This window comes from Capsicum annuum, chromosome 1 (genome assembly GCF_002878395.1).
Source record: "Capsicum annuum cultivar UCD-10X-F1 chromosome 1, UCD10Xv1.1, whole genome shotgun sequence".
Taxonomy (NCBI): Eukaryota; Viridiplantae; Streptophyta; class Magnoliopsida; order Solanales; family Solanaceae; genus Capsicum; species Capsicum annuum.
In genome coordinates this window covers 193,339,552-193,361,515 of record NC_061111.1, presented here as the reverse complement: position 1 = coordinate 193,361,515, position 21,964 = coordinate 193,339,552, and the positions used below count along the sequence as shown (strand labels likewise).

Here is a 21,964-nt window from a genome sequence, read left to right as displayed (position 1 = left end):
CTACCTCAATTACTTTTTGCTCCTTAATTTACCCAATTCATCCTAGCCATTTTCATCGTCCCAACAAGAACAAGAAACCTCTTACACTTCCTCTCTGAACCTCAAAGTGGTGTTGTTTCACTCTTAGCTCTTCTTCTGCACATAGTTGCAGCAAAAACACCAACAAAAAAATGACAACAACAACCCCATAATTAATTCGAAAGAATTTATTCTTCTATTCAACAACAGCAAGACACAACAACAACCAAGTACGACGATGAATACAAAGACGAAGACTCGAAATTTAACCTTTCAGTTTATTCAGACATTAAAACAAACATATGGTGGACAGACTTGAAAGTTGCATTAGGACAAATGATTAATGTGGAGGGGGTTGTTTCTTCATTAGGATTTTTTTTTCTAAGGATAAGCATTTAGCGATCCCACTATGTAACACGCAAGAAGATAATTCATTATCTGCACATTAAAAGAATAGAGCATATATACGTTGTCAGTCATTGTTTAGCCACCATATTTAATATATTGATGTTTGCATCGGCTTCTTCTCAAGTTTCTTGATTAGTTGCTAAAATAAGCATCCTTTCCAGGTATCTGCATGAAGTTTGTTACCATCTTTGATTCACAAAAATATTAAATCTGTAAATATTTTACTTGATATAGAACTCAATCCTCATCTATCAGACTCTGGATTGGCACCGTCCTTTGCATTTTTTTTTGTATTAAATTGATATAAAATTGATATTGAATCATTTTTTCTATTTATTGTTTGTTTTTCTAAGATAGCTAATAATTTGAATTAATTTTTTGGTGCTCATTACTGTTTGTTTTTCTAAGATTATTGGTATGAACAAAATTTATTTTTTATATTTATGTAGTATTTATATAATATTATGCTACTTTAACGTTTGTTTTGTATTTTATATCATTGAATGAAATGATATGAACTAAGTCGCATCAAATGGTATTAAATTTGATATCAACTATATCAAATTATACATTTTTTGATTCTGCAATTAGTAATATTTCGACATGAATATTGTATTTTATTTTTTTTTGGTGCTCATTACTCTTTGTCTTTTTAAGATTGTTGGTATGAACAAAGTTTAGCTTTGATATTTAACATAGTATTTATATAATGTTCTTCATCTTCTTTTGTCAGAAAGCAAACACCAATATCAATCATGGTTAATATTGATTATTTTTTTATTGCAACAAAAAATTATTTTACATCAAACAATTATCAATTATTTTATTTTTAATATTTACGTTGATAGTTTTTCATGTAATATTCATTACATACACTAAAAAGGTTATGTAACATAAAACATAATTTTTCTTATCGATTGTCAAATTCATAAAACTCATTCAATACAAATGTGCTATATGCGGAACTTCATTAATACCAATTTTAATGTCAATTTAATACATTGAGAACTCAAAACAAAAATATTACTTAAGTATGAAATGAGTATATAAACTGATTTCAACGCAATTTATTAAACAATTTATGGATATTGTATTGTGTACTATACTAGTTTCATACACTAAAAACAGTTATAAGAATACATTATTTGTATGCAGAATCTTATATGCCAACACAAATAACAGATTATTCAGTATTTTCATTAATATCCATTGACATATATTTTGTTGTCACATACAATAGATATTTAACAAAAAAATGACAATACTACTTTTTTAATCTAAATACACCATTACTCTCGTGTTATTGTGTATGAGCATTGGTGGGCATGTATCACTTATCAAAAACTTAATCTCAATTTGGATTGAGGTAATGTCAATCTTCAACTGTTTTGATATTGCATTAATCAATCCTCTATACTTTGAATCTGCATCTTATATAATCCCATCTACAACAAAAATTTTACGTCTCCCTGTAAACATATTACATAATTCATTAGTAGGAATTATTTTTAAATTTCATAATTTGAAATTATGAAAATTCATAATTTCAACATACAAAAAACATACATAAAATAATACAGTAAAATAAATATTTTATCGAAATTGTTCTACTCAAAGTAATCAGAATAACATTATGAAAAATGATTAATGTATGAAACATGATCGAATTATGAAATCGTGTATGAAGATGGAAACAATCAGAAAATCAAGTGTTTCTACATTGTCCAATATAACATATCTGCTATGATACTACTTTTCGATATTTCGATGCCCTTGTTGGGCAATGGGTGATACTGCTACACATATTTTAAGATGTTGGAAAAGGAAGGTGACATGCAATAGAAAGTTTATAGGACGGAACACAATCCTAGATTAAGATGTTTTAAAGCCAAATCCAACTTCACTTGAAAGATAAAATTCAACTGCCTCTTTTGTTTTGATTTGTGTAAAATAATACTTTTAATGAAGGTAGTGTATGAACAAGGAAACTCTTAATGGAAGCATTAAAATAGGAGAAAAGAAAAACGGTTAGAGAAATTTGGAAGTGGATTGATATCAATAATTAAGGATAACTACATTTAAGGAAGGATTATTGTATATTAGTTGAATTAAATCTTTATTTTCCTTTTCAGTAATTACTTTTTGTATTTTAAAAAAAAAATAAAAAATTCATTTTTAACTACTTTTTTTAAATGAAAGTTGCTATAACTTGAAGACTAAAAAGTTTTGCTGTAACTTATAATAAACAGTCTAATAAGTTATTTAATTAATTTTCCCTACTATATAGGGTCACTTACATAAATCGCTGAATTTTTTAGTGATATTACATTTTATCCCAACTATTTAGTTAATTACATCTTATCCCGATTTTTGAAATCATGATACATATGTTATTAAGGTGATACATATAAAAAGTGATAAATTTAAAACTGACTAGATATTTAAAGGAAGTAACAAATTCTCTTTTGTTCTGTGGAGCAAATCACGCATAATCAGTTACACAATAAATTAATGAGATTCACAAAATCAGCAATACCCCTAATCAACTTTCAAATTTCAAGCGAACAAATGGAGTCAAATTGAGTTTCTTCCTTCTTCCATGTGATATATTTGGTAAAAGTTTTTTGTCAAACTCAGCGGTATCAGATAATTCATTGGGTGCAACAACAACGTTTTGCCTCCGTAGAAATGGAACGCAATCGTCGGAACACTCACATGAACGTGTCACCTGAAACACCGATGCCATTACCACTTTCGTCTGGCGTTATCACTTTCGTCCACCTAAAACACCAACTCCAGAATCGATAACATCTGACCACCGATGCTAATTCTGGTAAGTCCGACGTAGAAGTAAGTGCTCCTTCTCGAGTTACGTAGCAACAGGGCAATCACGAAGTTGCAGACTGGTACGACGTCATCGACGAAAGTGAATGAAGAAGAGAAGGAGGAGAAGAGAAATTATTATTTGAATACGTGATACATCTGTAAATCTAAATTTTTTTTGGATTTTTCATTCGGTGTTTAGTGCCCGCATTGGAGCCCCGACTAATTCGGATCACGCGTTGCAAGACCCATTAAGGTGCAGTGCTCCCAACAGAGTTTTCTCCATACTCAGGGTTGAACCCTCGGCCGCTGGTTAAGAGGGGAGCAGCCCCATCCACTGCACCACAACCTATGTTGGTAAAAATCTAAATTATTATTTGAATTATTATTTGGCTGCGGAGGATTACTATGTGATACATCTGAAATATGTATGATACATTTGATTGTATTTCTATGATTTTTATATGATTCATATTAAATGTTTATGAAAGTTATGTGCTTTATATTAATATTATCTGCATTAGTTTAGAGAGGTTATCTGTTATATTAGTGATACATTTTTATAGTTGAAATAAATGTATGTATCACCAATAATTTGACCGTAAATGTATCACTCATACATTGTCAATACAAATATAACACCAATAATCTAACAACAAAATGTATCACTCATACACTGTCAACAAATGTATTGCCCATATACTGATAACAAAAGTATCATTCGTATGAATCACTGTTACACTATGAAAATGTATCCAGAAAATTAATATTTTTATATATGTATCAATCGGATTAACAAAAAAATATGTATCACCTATATGTATCACCAACGAATTTCATACTAATATTAACTTACATATGTAAAAATAACTAAATAAATTTATATATGTATCAATCGATTTTAAAAAAAAATAAAAAATTGGAAGAGATTTTAGGGGAGGAAATTGTGAAAAAAAAAAATAGATGCATGCTTTAATGGAGGATAGCAAATCGCCAAGGAAGATCCTTGATTTAATTCTCTTTTCATTGAGGAATTTATTTTTATAAATAGATGTGATTTTCTAATTCAAGTAAAATTCTTTTTTCTTGTCAGTTGTTGTATAGGACAAAAAATCATACTGTAACTTGTTACAAAAAAAAAAAAAACGACAAACTTCTTACTTAATTCATTTTTCTGGCGAATTTTGTTTTATCATATATTTAGAATTTCATAATTTTAAAATCATATTTTTTCTCTTACCATATATTTTAGGATTTCATAATTTAAATATTATAAAGAACTAAAAAATTAATCAAGAAAATATTAAATAATTTTATCTATTATGGAGTGTATAATTTGAGAGAGATTTTAGGGAAGGTAATCTTTGAAAAAAAAAATATTGCATAAGTTAATGGTGGAGTAAAAAAAGGATGTGGAGTTTTGTTGATATGTATCAAGAGTAAAATTAAAAATAAGAATTTAATGTAAATTTTTAAAAAGTAAGTGATATTGGGTAATATAGTCTATTAAGTTTGGGATTTGTATAATTTATCCTACTATATAAGTATGATTTAGTGGATTATTTTCGTTATTCAGAAAATTCAGCCTTCTCCACATTGTACTGTCTTTCCATTATAGTGAAACTCCTCTGTATCTGTCCGAGGTTTTTTCCACAAGGATTTTCACATAAATCTGTGTGTTGTTCTTGTTTCTTTTACTTATGGTTTGCTTATTCTGTTCGAATCATAACAGTTTCAATATGCGTTTCTACTAGCGCCAACTTCAAACGACCATGTGTCCTAGAATATAAGGAGCTAGGGGGTCAAATATCCACCAAATCAAGGATCTTCGAGTCCTCTTTTCAAAGCAACCAATCTTTCATCAATTTAAGTTCGAATAAAATGTTATGATAGTTTTACTGAGCACTGTTAGGATTGAAATGGGAACTTTGTTATAACGAGAATTCTGGTGGTATTTAGATCAGTTTTAGGCATGTTTTATATCTAAAAACCCCAACTCCATTCCCTAACCGTAAAGAGGTGATTTCTCAATGTTTAGAGTAAAAGTCGTTGTTGAAGTAAGTTCTTCCATCATCTTCGTCATTTAATCCATTAATATAGGATCCTTAGAAATATCTTTAATAGTGGATTTTTTGTGAAAAACTTATGGGTGTTCTTAATATCACCTAGAGCTGATTCTAGATTATAAATTAAAGATTTCTAATATGAATTTCATAAACTAAATTATGAATTTTGATGGTTAGGAATCTTGAATTCCATAGATGAGATCTTTAGCATAAGAACTTCATTAATGGAGGTGGGTTAAGTTTGAAAGAGCTAGTAAATGACTGATTGATCTTTGAGACTGATATAGACTTTAATCAAGGGTATGATTAGTGGATTTGAATTATCAAGGATTTGTTTGAAGAGTAATTGTTTAATTACTCTTATTATTTCTTGATATATAGATGATTGATTATTCCAAGTCATGAAGGAAAGAAAAGAGCAATCTTGTTGCAACTTACTTCTTTCATAACCTTGGCATCTAGGTAGGTCAGGTTAATGAGTAGAAAACTATGTTACTTTATATTTTCATAACACAGAGTTGATGAGAGAAAGTATTTATAGGCCTACGGGTATGGAGTTGAGGTGAATAAAAATATATAACCTTGCTTTATCCCAAAAATATTCTTCTTGATTGATTATGTGTCACTTTCATGATACTATGAGTTAAGTGCCCTGAGAGGAATTATTTGTGGATAAAGTGTGCAAGTGTGATTTCATTGAGTTGTTCTAGTGATGAATCTAGTTGAACTAAGAAAGTAATAAATTATATGCATTGTGCAATAATGTGATGAGGAGAATTATGCAAGGACCTAATATGTATGAGCATGATAATACCTACGGGATAGATGACTTGGATTATTGTGAGAATGGTATTATGTGGAAAAAGGTAGAGGATAATAATATGTTTGAATGTGCTAGTTATAGATGGTGATGTTAGAATTCAAATTTCGATATTTAAGGAGGTAGTGATATTTTAATAATTAATGAGTAACAAAGACTCCAAAAATCACTTGTATACTTATGTGTTGCATTGTGATTTTTTTGTGACATTCTTGAAGTGATATTGATAAACATACTTTATCTGTTGAATATCCATGATAGGCTAAACTGGTGATAATGATGATTTATAAATTGTGCCTATGAGAGGCCTTTTTGATAATGATAACTCCTTGAGTTGATGTCATGAATGACTTGCTGATGATCATGAGGAATTGTTGAAATAATGTCCATGAGAGGTCTAAAATGTTGATAAATGAAAGATCTTGAGTCATAATGATAATGTGATTGAAAAGAATGCCTTGAGTAAAGAAGGCTTGTGATATACTTTCATACGAGTTGAAAAGTGAAAGATGAGTATTATTAAGAACTGAAACATGGAAAGATTGTTAGTAGCAATGTCGCCAACGTTAAATTTCGTCATTGCGACCTTATTGATTTCTCAAGCAATATGACCGACGTAAAATTCTGAAATTATCGTGAGACGTGATTGGATCGGGTTCTACGAGTCGGCATGGTAATAATAATAATAATAATAATAATAATAATAATAATAATAATGATGATGATGATGATAATAATAATAGTAATAATAAAGGAACTGATAGTGATGTGATATAAAGTGATGAATTCAATGAATAATACCATAGAAATAATCTCAAAATTTCAATAATTGAATTAATCTTTCTTCAAGAGTATTTGTAGTTCAATTCTCAAATGTTCAATCTTGAAATGTTGTGTACTAATTAGCATCCCACATTGGTTGAGATGTGTTATTTGTCATCTTATATGATTTTAGATAATTTTCATGTGTTGAACTATCTTTTGAGCTAAGATAACCCTAATTTTCAAGATCCATATTAGATCTTCTTAATCTTAATTTGTTGCTGGCATATCTTTAGTCAAAAATATTGATGCTAAAATCATGAGAAATTGATTTGAATGGCTTGAATTCTTTAGCAATAACACTTCAAAACTTAGAAAAATTTCGATCTTTTTATTATTTTAATTTTCCTTTTAATCATTTGTACTACTTGATTTTTATCTCAACATTCTCTTTTTATTTTTCCTTCAATTTGTGACGACTTATCTACTCTCCACACAAAATTTATAGAGATATATGCCCTATGAAAATTAAGTAAACTTATTATGTCTTTGGTTTACAAAAAATAATGGGGGCTTGGGGTAGATAATGTAAAGACCAAATTGTTCGACGAAATTCATTGTGCACTTTCTTTTTAAAAATTAATAGTGGACTCAAGGTCCTTATTATTTAGAAACTTCAAACGGGTTCAAGCAACCCAAATACATAATGTAAAATAAAACCTGATGACCCAACCTGACTGAAGTGCCAAGTTGGGCCTCTATAAATATGTTCATTTTAGGGTTTCCTAAATCAGTAGCACATTTGGAATTCCTCTGCCTTCTTTACCGCTGAAAATGTTGAGCTCCTCTTTCTTCAATCTTCAATTCATCTCCTTTTGTTGTGGGTGATGAATTATCTTCACTCTCTTTTGTGATCTTTCTTCTTGCTCAGCTTGCAGAAGTAAGAATATTCCCTTCTTCCTCATTTCTTTCACTTTTCAAAGTTTGTTACTAATATTCTTTCTTGTAGGTGTGTGTTCCATTGGATATCCTTTAGTTCTGAAGTACCTCATAAGATAGCTAGAATAATGTATCTCAACTTTGTCAATCTGTGTAAGTAATTTGGCACTTTTCACTTGCCTTTTTTTCATTTCCTTTACTGATTGATTATTCTTTTGTAGTTGAAGTACAATAGGAGAAAAACAAGTTGCTCCCGACCTCTATCTTTCAGATCTCCTAACTATGAGCAAGTGCTAAATTACTGAATCAGTTCCTCTGTTCTCAATTTTTTATTGGTAACCCTTTTTGTTGGCTGATGTAGCTTAGGCTAGTTAGCAATCTCATAGTTATTTTTCTCCTATGGAGACCACAAACTATATTATACATGTAATAACTGTGAGACACCGTGGTCTTTCTTAATCCCCTCCCCATGCTTAGTTATGCGTGTTGTTTATGTTCCTTGTTTTGACCCTTATTGATGGAATTTGCTACTTGTCTATGTTTATGATCCCCTTTCCTTTGCTTGGTAGCTGACTGAACTCATAACATTGAATCTTTTATTCCTGTTCAATAGCTATATTTGCCATAAAATCTGCTAGTTGATTAGCTTCTCTGTATATATGACTTATGTGAATGTTTAGCTGAGCACTTAGAACTCTAATTTCCTTAATTATTTCCTTTAAAGTCCAAGGAATCTTCCCCTCTCTCATAATCATCCTTTTTATGCTAAGTAAATCTGTCTCTAATTGAATTCGCATCCAATTTTGGCTAAGACAGTAGGAAATAGCCTTTAGGATTGCAATAGCCTCAACTTCCATGTTTGTTATATTTCCTTTAGAGTACATTGTGCACTCAAGTCCATTCATGTTTAAATTTAAAGTTATACAGATCATTCGTATGAATGTCTCCACCTTTTGAAAGGGAAATGGACAAAAAAGTTCACTCAACCAAACAAATGTCATGCGATTGGCCAAAAATTAAAAATTTTATTTTATAGCTTTTTTGGGGGTAATATTTGTAGTCTTTAATTATTATGCTTCTTTTTGTCACCTTTTCTTGTATGTTTTTTTGCTTTTTTTTTTTTTTGAAAAATACTTTGCTCTTTTAATTGTTGTTTTTTTAATAGTAATCAAATAGAGTTTTATAGTCTTTCTCCAATATGATGGAGGTAATTTAAATAACAAAAATCATTCATATATATCTTTTTGTATAATTCGTGCAAAATGAATGTATAATATATATATATATATATATATATATATATATATATATATATATATATATCACTAAACATACACATTTATTATATACTTTTAATTATACATTTTAAAACAATATCTACTGTATACATTCACTTTATACATTTTAGTAGACTTTTTACATACACTTTATATTCACTTTTTATGTAATATATATAAACATTGTATATATAAACAATCGTAATCTTGATAGATACATTTTTATACTATAATAATAGAATTTTCATGCATATTTTATATGTATATATACAACAATGACACAATTCAATACATATTTTATATGTATATATACAACAATGATACAATTCAATAAAAATTATATATGCATTATATATATATATATGTATGTATATATATATATGTATATATATATATATATATATATGCATGTATGTAATTTATACATAGATATACAATTTCTATACATATTCGATACAGTTTCTCTCTCTCTCTCTCCCTCTCTCTATATATATATGTCTTGTATAGATACATATTTTGTACAACAACTATACAGTTTCTATACACATTCTATATTGTTGCTAGAAATTACTAGTCGGTGGAGTTAAAATGACCGAGTGGCTACCCTATGACATAACTTTGAAAATGGCCATTTGGGTGTAATTTCTTTGGCCAAATAGACATGGGGTGTCCTTTTTTCATTTTGAAATGGTCTTTGTTTTTTGTCTTTTAAATTGTTTATTCTAAAATTTTGTCATTTATACTTTAAGTACCTAAAAATTTTCTGATACGAAAAAATATTTATAAAAAATTGCAAGGCACAATCTATACCTTACAAGGCAAAAATGAATTCGCAAAACATAAGTTCAGTTTTAGACGTTATGCCTTAAGAAGTTTATAACCCAATAAGTTACAACTTACAATGAAAAAAAATTTACAAGGCAAAAATTACAAGGCATAAGTTCAATTTTTATGTCTTGTAAGTTAGACACTACACAATTTATATTGGACAAGACAAAAATTCTCTAAACTCTTATCTTGTAAAATTAGGTTATAGTTAAGGGTACTCTGGCACACAAATTTTTATGGGTAATTTACATAAATTCCAACAATGTAGGAGCTAATTACTCCTTCTCTCACAACCTTACAATATTACATAAAACTCATAAAAAAGTCTAATACATTACTTTGTGTGATACATCACCATGCGATACATCACCAACTAAATTAAGGTTTTAAAAATTTTCATGTATCTATACATAATCTCATATATTTATGTATCTCAGTTTTATAATCCATATACTTATGTATCTGCGTTTTATAATTTTATATATCTATGCATCTGCAAAGATCTATGCCTCCGTTATTAGAACGCGCATCGTTATGGGTATGGATCATGAAAATTTTAAAAATATGATCTCAAATTATTATGGAACAATGTATCAAAAGATTTTAAAACTTAAAATTTTGGGTTGGCTTTTTTCACTATAGCAGCATCGTTGTAGCGGCCGCCAAGACTGTATAGTGGGACGATGAGACTAGAAATCTAAGGCATAATTTTTATATTCTTTTTTTGTCTCTCCAGTTGTAGAAAGGGCGAGGCTCATTCGAAAACCCTCATAGGGTTACCTCATGGCTTAGGAGCAACAGAGAGAAAGGATTTCTGTGTTCACGGGGTAAAACCTATGGTTTCCTGCTATATTTCACGATAGAAGTTACCTTCATGGAGTCAAAAAATCGCGTTTATTCCTTCGTAGCAGCTGTTTGATGTTTAGGTAGGCCAGGTTTAGCCGATTAGTTTAGATATGCATAAGAATAAACATGACATAGATTGACAGGAGATTGCATGCTTATGCCTTAGGGCACGGTGTTGGATGATAAAATGGATAAAAAAAAAACATTAATTTGGTGGAAAATTGCTATTATGTTGCGTTACTGAAGTTATCCATGAAATTATGTGTCACCTTATTGTTATTCATACTTATATGATTAATAATGATGTAGTATTTGAAATTTGGGTTAGCCTAGTTAAATATTTTTTGTTAAAGGTGGTTTGTGTTCGCGGATTCAAAAGTCTACAGTGGTAACCATAAGAATGAAATTTTTTTTATGTACCAACCGTTAGGATAAACAGTTAGGAATGGGTCATAACCTACAGGTCATATGTGTGAATTATAGGTGATGGATTTAATGTTGTTGAAACCCAATTTTTATTATGTGTGCAAATAGCTAATTCTTCGTATTGCTTGTACAATGCATGTTCAAATAAAGTGAATAATTGTTTGATATCCTAAGTGTTAATCGCATGAAATGAACTTGTATGAAAGCTTATTGAATTTTACAAGTGTTGTACTGTTATCATTGTGGTTATGATTATTGTGATATCTATCATTATTATGGAATGTACCAATATTTAAATAACTCTAGAGGATTGGTCAATATAAGGTTGGTAGACAACTGGTGTTTGGGATTTGATACATGGGCTAAAGCTCACCCCATGCTGGCCATGAATAGTGAACACACTAATAAGACCCTTAGTATGTATGTACAAGGTACAAGTGAGTGTGACGATTCTTTCAGTAAATCGAGGATTATGTGTTTTTTTCTTGTATGGGTTCCTTGAGTGAACTGGGCTTACTTGTTGTCATTATATGTGGGTTGAACATGGGTAAGAACTTAATTGCTAAAGGTGGTTTCTTTAGGTAGATCGGGATGCATGATATTTGCCATTGATGCGTTATTTTGTTCCTTGAGTGGACCAATTAGTTTATTATTTGATATACACTGTGTTATATGGGTTTCTTGAGTGGATCGAGTTATTTATTTATCAGGTATATTAATTCCTTATGTGAATGAGGCTATGAGATGATTGGGGTATTACATATTAATGAATTTGGACTTCTGATTTTGATATTATTCGTTTGTTGGGAGGACTCCATGAGAGGTTCCGGGTTAAGGTTATTAAAAAGAAGTTACTTGTTACATTGCTTACCCACTTGGAAGGATGGAACAAGGGAAGATATTTTATAGTGGATCATTATTGATAGTTATAGTGAACTTGACTTGTTATCCTTGTTGATTTATGTTGGCTAAACTTCGTATTGTACTTGTTTAGAGGATATTTTGTGTTAAGCCTAGGGCTTGGGTATGATTGGTGGTCTAGCAGTCATTGCATTTCAGGCTGGGAAGAAGGTTGTCACTATCTTGATGATTTTTGTATGCACTTAGTTGGACCTAAGGACATAAAGCGATAAGGTATGACCAGACTAGTAGAATCAGGTTAAGTAAATCGCAAGGGTTCAATTGTTAATTGTTCAAGTTGAGAGAACCTCAGGAGTCAAGTATCATGGAACTCACAGGTAGTATTATTAGATACTGGTGGACTTAATTACATAGTGAATGCAGTAAGGAAAGGTTGCTTAAAGATAATAGAGATGGTAAAGTATAAGGGTGCTAAAATAGATGATAATAGACATTACTTGGCTAATAACTTTTAAGTGTATGTTTCTTTTTGAATATTTATGTGATGCCTATATGATTTAATTTTGATCGATTGATGATGCTTATCGGTACATGTGATTTGTACCAATACTACTTTTGCTATACCCTTTTTGAGGTATAATCTGATTGCAGGATCAGTAGGTGTTTCATGCTTGACACGGTAAGTATCTTCAACTACTTCATTATTGTTTCCACAGTAAAAGTTGTATCTATTTTTTGATATCCCACATAAATTCATAATTATGTCATCGTGGTAAGGGCATTAAGGTTCAATTTGAATTCACACCATTCTTTCTTAATGTGGTTGTTCGAGAATGAACGATAGATAAGCTGGTATCTGTCGTAGTAATCCTTCTTGTCATTATTCAAAGACATATCCTTATAGGTACGGGTTGTAGAAAATTTTTAAAATACAATCTCACATTAGTATGGGACGACGCAACCAAAAATTTCAATATTTGAAATTTTAGGTTGGGCTGACGTTATCCTGCTATATAACAACAACATACCTAGTGTATTCCCACCAAGTGGGGTCTAGGGAGGTTAAAGTGTATTCAGCCCATCCCACTACCTCAGGTGAAGTAGAGAGGCTCTTTTTGATAAACCCCCAGCTCAGTAAAGATAATACTAGAACAAACAAACCACATAAAAGCATACATCCACACGGCAATACTATAATAACAGATAGAAAAGGATAATAACTAAAATAAGACGCACAAGATGATACTAAAAATATCTATTCGAAAAACATAGGTATCACCAATACCACACAGACATACTCCTACACACTAACCCTCTACCCTAATCCGCTTCCTCCACACCTACCTATCAAGGGTCATGTCTTCCGTAAGTTGTAACTGCTCCATGTCATGTCTAATCACCTTCCTCCAATAATTCTTAGGCCTACCTTTACCCAACTTAAGACCATCCGTAGCCAGCCTCTCATATCTCCGTACTGGGGCATCCGTGTCCCTCCTCATCACATGCCCAAACCATCGCAACCTCACTTCCCATATCTTGTCTTCCACTGAAGCCACCTCTATCTTCTCCTGGATAATCTCATTTCTAACCTTATCCTTTCTAGTAAGTCCATACATTCATCGCAACATTCTCATATCCGCCACCTTCAACTTCTGTATATGGGAGTTCTTAACTGGACAACACTCCACTCCATACAATATAGCCGGTCTAACTACCATTCTGTAGAACTTAACTTTGAGTTTAGGCAGCACCCATAAGACTCTAGAAGCGAGCCTCCATTTCAACCACCTTGCACTAATACGGTGCATGACATCCTCATTAATCTCCTCATTCCCTGAATCAGAGACCCAAGGTACTTGAAACTCTGCCTCTTTTAGACTATCTGGGAATCAAGCTTCATTACCATGTCCACCTCATGCAATAAATCACTAAACTTACATTCTAAATACTCCGTCTTAGTCCTGCTAAACCTAAAACCTTTAGATTCAAGGGTCTATCTACAAAGCTCCAACTTATCATTAAATTCTTCCGAATTTTCATCAATCAGAATAACACCGTCAGCAAATAACACACACCAGGTCACCTCATCTTGGAAATTTTCCCACTATAGCAACATCTCCATAGTGGACGAAAGACCACCATAGTGGGGCAGTGGGACCAGAAATCGTAGGTATAATTTTTATATTTTATTTTCTCCCCTCTAATTATAAAAAGGATGAGGGTCATTAAAAAATGCTCCTAGGTTTATATCATGTCCTAGGAGCAATGGAGAGGAGGGATTTTATCACGACCCAAATTGAGGCCCCGGCCGCGACAGACATCCTAAATCGTAAAGGCCCGAGAGCCCTTCTCTAACTGGCAATCATACATATAATTCATCTACTGTAAGGAAAATGTGGAAGAACATGACAATTAAAAAACATGGTCATTCTTTTACTTCAACTGAACAACACGAAGATGAGTTCATGAAACATTCAAAATCACCTGACGCTAACAACTCAAAAACGCTACTGTATAAATACTGGGACAAGGCCCCAGTTGGACCATAAACCAAAATAAAATATCAATGTCAAATTAACAAGGCCTTCCAAAATAAGGGAGGCTTACTAACTGCAAACTTCGGACAACCCAATCTACTGCTTAGCTGGAACCCAAGACTGTATCTTGGATCCTAAAATATAGGAGGTCAATACAGATGTACTGGTACACAGAGCAATCCAAAATAATGTAGTTATATATAACATAAGTGAGAGCAATTTATGAAATATTTTACATATGATATATAAAAACACATGGCCATTTTTTAAATACTTTGAAACATTTGTTTGAAACCATGACTCACTCTTTATTTTACTTCTGAGCTAGATGGTATACCCTACAATTTGTAATTCCATGGGATATATAGAATTTGCCCTTGACTCGGCGGTCAAGTCCCCAATTCAAGTTTACCGCAAGGATTTAAGTATCTATAAGGGAAATAAGCAAGATCACACAACAGGGTGCCAAAATCCCCAATCAAATCAACATGTCATGGTAGTGCACAATATCACAAAATAGGGCTCCTAACCATAGTCCCTATTTAGGATGACATGAATAAAGGTAGCAGGGCTCCTAACCGTAGTCCCTATTTGGGACGACATGAATCAAGGTACACAAGATCACAAAATAGGGTACCATAGCCCCGTGTCAGCAAATCACGGTTTCTAACGTTGAGTCTTTCAACTAATACTTTCTTCGGGTAACCATTTAACTCTATTTAAGCCATTTTTAACCTTTTCTAAACATGCATCTTTCTGAATTAAAAATCTGAGTAAAATCTATATTTTAGTCTGTTCTGAATCTGCTATGACATTCATCTGTTTGGTAGCGCCATACTAAGACTTACAAGTTATATCTCTAAGCCATAAAATATCATGTTACAGTACTTTCAATCAAAATAATATGTCTGGACCGCCCAATCATTCAAAGAGTATAAAAGAACTCATATTTCCAAAACATATGTCAAACTATGCAAAAATCCTCTATTTTCAACATTTCAATAAATGATAGTCAATTTCTCAAGATAATAATTAAATTCTATTGATTATCATATTCAGGCATTACAAACAAGAAATATCACTCTCTTTTATTCACAATCGACATAAAATTCATAATTACTAGTAAAACCCTTGGTTCATGCTTTAAGATATGCAATTGAGTGATCCATGACTTGTCAATAAAAAAATAATACCGTGAGAGAGGGAAATACGTTATTCATGCTCTCAATTCATATTTCAAAACTTAAAACACATATATGCATATAAACGAGTAAAAATTTCAAGATTTAGGAAAGGCCTCAAGACCAAAACATTCACAATGCATACTTCTTAATGTAATTCAAAACTCTTCATAAAAATATGATTTCTCAACATTCAAAATGCTATTAGAAACAATTTCATTATGCTCATGAAGTTTAGGAAAATTCCACATACCTTAGATTACTTAGGTTGAAGGATGAAAATTCAAATCTTGATTCGTTTCTTGGAAATCTTGAACTTAAGGATTGATTCTTTATCTTTGATGGAAACCCTAATTTCTCTTGTTCTTGAGAGTAGGGGATTCGAGATGTTGAAAGCTGATAGAATATGTATCATAACACTTAGGGTATGATTTATATTTGTGGAGAAGGAGTTTGAGATGGGAAAGTACCAAAATACCCATTTATAAATGGTCCATTTGAGCAACTCAGCCTCAACTGGCGGTTTGGTTGACGGACTGTCAGTCTGGTGATGAACCAGCACTCTAATCGTCAGTTTATGGCCAAATAATGAGCTTGCTATTTCAATTTGATGGCCTAACTAGAAGGGCCGTCACTATCTTGATGGCCTGTCAGTCTAGCCGTCACAATTCGGCAGACTGACACCTCTATGAAAAACTGACATAACTTTTTACTCCGATATTGGATTAAGGAAAAACCGGTGGAGTTCGAAAGAAGACTCAAATAAATTTAGTTTGATATATAATAGGCCCTCTAACTCATAATATTCAAAAATTTATGGTCGATGAAAGTTGACCAATTTTTAGTTGTTCATCAAAACTTAATGGATAGATGGGTTTTCTAATCGTTTTTGAGTTTGAGGATTTTTGTGACCTCAACTCATATTCATAGGTATTCACACACTATAGGATTGATCATCACACATATATTAACAAAGAATCATTGGGTTTGGGCATAGATATGACCTTTTACATGAATTCTAGGGATCATAATCATCACAACATAAGGTAAGAGTTTATTTTGTGATCATAGGCCTGATTTCAATTGGTACTAATCAAGAAATAAAATTTCATGGAAGATAGGGATAGAAGCATTCTCCACCGTAAAATTTAAAAAGAATGAACCTAACACTTAGAGACACTACTCGACTATGCCCCAAATAATAGATAAACAACATACTCCATAATTTTCACTTATAATTCTCCCATTACACATTTAAACACAAGAGTTTGAGTCCCACTGCATAGTGCTTTTATGTTGAAGCCTAACTTGGAGGAAAGAGGTGATAGCTTTAGCTACGGGACCCTGTACTCTATATCCCATTAAGAAAATTACTTTACCTTATCACCACCATATAACACACTTGAGTTTTAAATCAAGGATCACCAACCACAAACCCATTAATTTGCGTTTTCATCAATCACAACATTCAAGCATATCATTACTACACCCACTTCATGGATCTCCCCACTAAGACCAACCAAGTTTGTCATATAACTCCTTCATAACTATCTCACGTAACGAAAGTTCATCTTCTTCTTCCCCCTTCTCTTATAACCTTAGCTCAAGAAATCACATCAAAAATTTTCATTTTAAAAAACATATACTCCCCCACCTAACACACTACTACGCTTCCACAACTACCATCATACTAACATATGGAGGGTCATTAAGGGACCCAAGCATAAGCATCATGAATGAGAGGAACACTACTCAATTATAACCCATATTTTTTTATCTACTCAAGGATGAACATGAGGTGAAAATACGATAGAATAGATACAAAATGCTTCATATATCAAGTGTCTGAATCATAACTAAGGAGTCGCTCGGCATAAACACAACATAGCATGAGTTCTTAGGCCAAAGAGCTATATAGCATAAAGCCAAAATTTATGTAGTTAACAGCTAAGACAAGGACCCACTTGAAGCGATTGATCCTCATTTAAAGAACCAAAATTTTCTATGAGTTAGCATAAGCTTTATCACATTGGCTAATCCCGGTATAAAGTGATTCAATGACATATAGAAACATATTTTCTTAGGACCAAGCATGTTATGAGACATAGATTTGGATCATGAGCAACATAACATATGACTTGGGTACTTGGAATATTGGATCACTGAGGGACATTATTGCTTTTAGTTTGGAAGTTGAAACATGACATGAGTTACATAGAGTGGTCAGACCTTAGGCATAGGTAAGACATGAATATATAAGACATTGGTAGATGTCCATTCAAATCAAAGTAGGAAGAGCTTGCTTGAATAGAAATTGATTTATCATGATTCTTACTTGAAACTTGACACTACAATAAAATTTGAGAACTACTTTTATCCATCATCTCTCCGTTAAATCAATGTCACACTACTACACTTGTAGACATAACATCACATCAAAATCTACAGCCTCAACTCTCAACATAAAAGAGACATCACTATACACTTAAACTCTAAACCCTCCCTGATGAACTATACTCTGAATGCCTCGCTTTTCAAAAATTCTACTCTTAACTTTTGCTAGCCTCTATAGCCATCACTCTACAACTCCCACTCTCATAAGAGTATGCATCCACACTCCTTTTCACAAAGGTGGGTATCAATATACACATGAACACAAAATCCCCTTGACACTAAATTCTTTTTAGGACATTCCCCTCCAGGGACACTAATCGTAACTTTCTCTAACTACCAAAGTCATCAACTTATGACTAATATTATCATGGGCATAAACATCCACGCTTATCAATACTTAACACTTCACCTTCAATTCCTTAGAATACTAGCACTACACCTCTAATCACACAACTTATAACTTAACAAAATTTGTAAAACTATACCAAAGGTGCACATTGCATACCTATATCTCCTCAGTTCAAATCTAAAGAACACCATACAACAACTTTCCTAACTTCTCCATACTACAAGATTCAAGAATGAAATCTATGTACGTGTGACAGTTGTACACATGATGCCTTATTTAACGACATGCTACCTCAGGTTTAACTGATTCCTATATACTTGTATTCTGTAATGCCCCGCATTTTGGACTATAATATAGACCATGATTTTGATGCGTTGATAATCCCGAAACATAAAATCCTATGCCAATACAGCTTGTTAATTATTTGTGTAGTGTGTAAATTCATTCAAGCTTGAATTTAGACCATAGAGGTCCTTCAACTCATGGACAAGTTAAAACTATTTTGATCGACTAAGTTTTAGTGGATTGTCAGCTTCCATTTACCATAACTCTTTGTATATGTCAAATTAGGAAGCCTACTATATGTCAAATGATAGGTATTCGAGTTAGATTTCCAATAATACCCGACACCCGAGCAAGAATGGCCCTTCAAAGTAATAAGTGTCGCCTAACCAATCGCCCATGGCCACTGGAAAGCATAGGCAATAGCCTAGGCGGCGCCTATGTAAACATAGGAGATAGCCTAGGCGGAGCCTATGTAAATAGAGGCCATAGCCTAGGCGGCGCCTATGTGAACATAGGCAATGGGATGGGCGACGCCTATGTAAGGAAATCTAGTGACTTAAACACTCCGTGTTGGGGCCAAAATGGTCCTTTTCCACCCTAACTTAGCCCTAAAACATGAGATTTAGTTCCAAGGACCCCAAAATACATATTCATTCATAAAAAGTGCTCAAATATTCTCCTTAGGGTTTCAAAATTAAAACCCAAATAGTTCAAGATTTGACCGTAGGTTTTCAAAGATAATTACATATTTGGAATCACCAATCCGCAATCTTCAAGAAAACATCTATTATCCTTGGAAATAGAGGTACATAGGGTTATCCAAAAATCTCATGGGTGTAGCTTTTATGAACATGCATGATTTTAAATGGGGGTTTTCAATCAAATGCTAATATCATGCTTTCAATATGATTTCTAAGTCATTTACTTTATGTCATGGGAATTGTTTGCCTATATACTTCAATGGTTGAAACCATGCATATGTTATTTGAGATTTTCCATGGAAGTTTGATAAATATGAATGATAAATTGCTTTCAAATTTCCATGATAATTTCTTGATACCCCATATCATATTGTGATCAACAAAAGAGATCATGAATTTAAAATAAATATTGTTCACTGCTTGTAAATGATGAAGCACCTTGATTTTTACATGGTTATACATATGTGGAAGTGATATTGAGGACTTTCAAGTCAGGTATGATGATACCCTATAGAATACGATATGTGATTGAATAAGATGAAATTTGAGTACATTGATTTTACATGAGAAAGGTGGATGCCCGAAGAAGGCGTTTGAGACATAAGGGCTCATCGCTGGAAAACTTGTTTGCCGACACAGAATATTGGTACTAGGCTAAGTGATCTTGTGTACTTGACTTTATGTCATTCCCAAATTGGGACTATAGGTAGGAGCCCGAGCTAAGTGATCTTGGGCACTACCATTGGGTCGAGACACTATGCTATGTGATCTTATGTGTCTCTCCCTCACTTATACTCAAATCTCAGTGGCAAACAAGGTTAGACAGTTGGTGTAAATTATGTAGGGTATTCCACCTAGATCAGTTATATTTCATTGATTGTTGAGAACACTATTGCATTACACCCATGTGCTTTCAAATGGTTTGATATGAAATTGCTTCACAATGGCTCTCAACTATATTTTGTAAGAATATTATGTTTTATTTTGATATCTCTGCGTGCCAATACTTTTGTGCTGACCCCCTCCCTTCTCCAACCTCTCAGGTTCAGAGGCCCAGTCTAAGGGTCAAGAGAATCAGTAGATCATTCAGACAGAATTGCAGAGACAAGTGGTGAGCCTTCTATGTTTTGGAAGGTCTTATGTCCTGTAGTCCTTTTTTTTTTCTAATATTCAGTTTTGGGGTCTACTGGGGACCTTGTCCCAGTTTATATACGGTTACTTCACTCAATCATTTGTTAGAGATTTTCGTAGACAGTTGTTTAGAGGTTAATTGATGTTGAGGGAACCTTATCTCCCCGTTATTGTTTCTTTTCATATTTATGACCATGTTTCCAAATTATTGTGTTTTTCCGCATTACTTTGATCATATGAATTAGGTGCATGATTACCAGACAGATAGGGGTGTTTCGGGCCTTCATGGTTCGAAATGCTCGTCACGGCCAGACCCTGGTTCGGGTCGTGACACATTCTTATCCACTTAATGATTCAATTATAATTCATCATTTTACTATTGTTCTCATGTATACATACACATCACAATTGACCACTCATTATACCACAAGTTTCCAACCTAGGCTATTGCACACCTCACATCAAGCCTATAAGTTTGTTCCCACAAAATACACATTATTAGTCTTAAGCTACTATTCTTATCACAACACTTCACATCTAATGTTCAAGCTTATAGTCTAACATCAATCATGTACCACCAATGAAGCATGCCACATACTATACCAGTCTATCTAATTGTGAAATCAACTCAAAATACTTTATTTCATTAAACTACTACATACAATAGTGCACCCTCCGTGATATTACTGCTACACCTCAAAATCTATTACATATCTTCTCACAAACAGCTAGAGTAAAGACAATCAAGGGGGTAAGGTCATAATAGGGATAGTCGATCTTAATCTTATATTATAACCAATTACGATCTTATCAATATATTCCACTCCTTCACATCATATTTACTTTTCCATGCATACATCACCGCTACCTTTAACATTCCATGTACAACAATGAATTTATACCCATAACTTATTGACTAATCTACCCCTTTCCATTCACAGCCTATAAATAATTTCTACAACTACCATAACTATCTATTCTGAGATCCTTCTCTATTTTAAGTAAATAATAATCATATCCTGTCACTTCTTTGGAAGACTACCATACAATCTACAAATATTGCTACCACATTAGATTATCACTATAAAATGGTAAACCATCCCTTAATCAATGATTATAAAACTAAAACTATTTATTTACATAAAAGTCACCCTCACTCTGACTTCTAACCTTATGACTTCATATCACCGACTTCTTGACCCAACTCACTACTAATAGGTCATGACACTTTAACATATACTACTACCTGCATGGAAATACAGTTCTAATATTCTACTATATATTATTACCGTTATGCATGACATCCGCAAAA

The 21,964-nt window shown here is 32.6% G+C and overlaps 1 long non-coding RNA gene across 1 annotated transcript; it reads left to right on the top strand.

Annotated features, from left to right (window-relative positions):
• The first annotated feature begins 7,700 nt into the window (after positions 1-7,700).
• Positions 7,701-8,406, top strand: LOC107857160. The gene is made up of 3 exons (XR_001670789.2): positions 7,701-7,837; positions 7,907-7,989; positions 8,058-8,406. It is a non-coding gene; the product is annotated as an uncharacterized LOC107857160 (long non-coding RNA).
• The last annotated feature ends 13,558 nt before the right edge of the window (positions 8,407-21,964 follow it).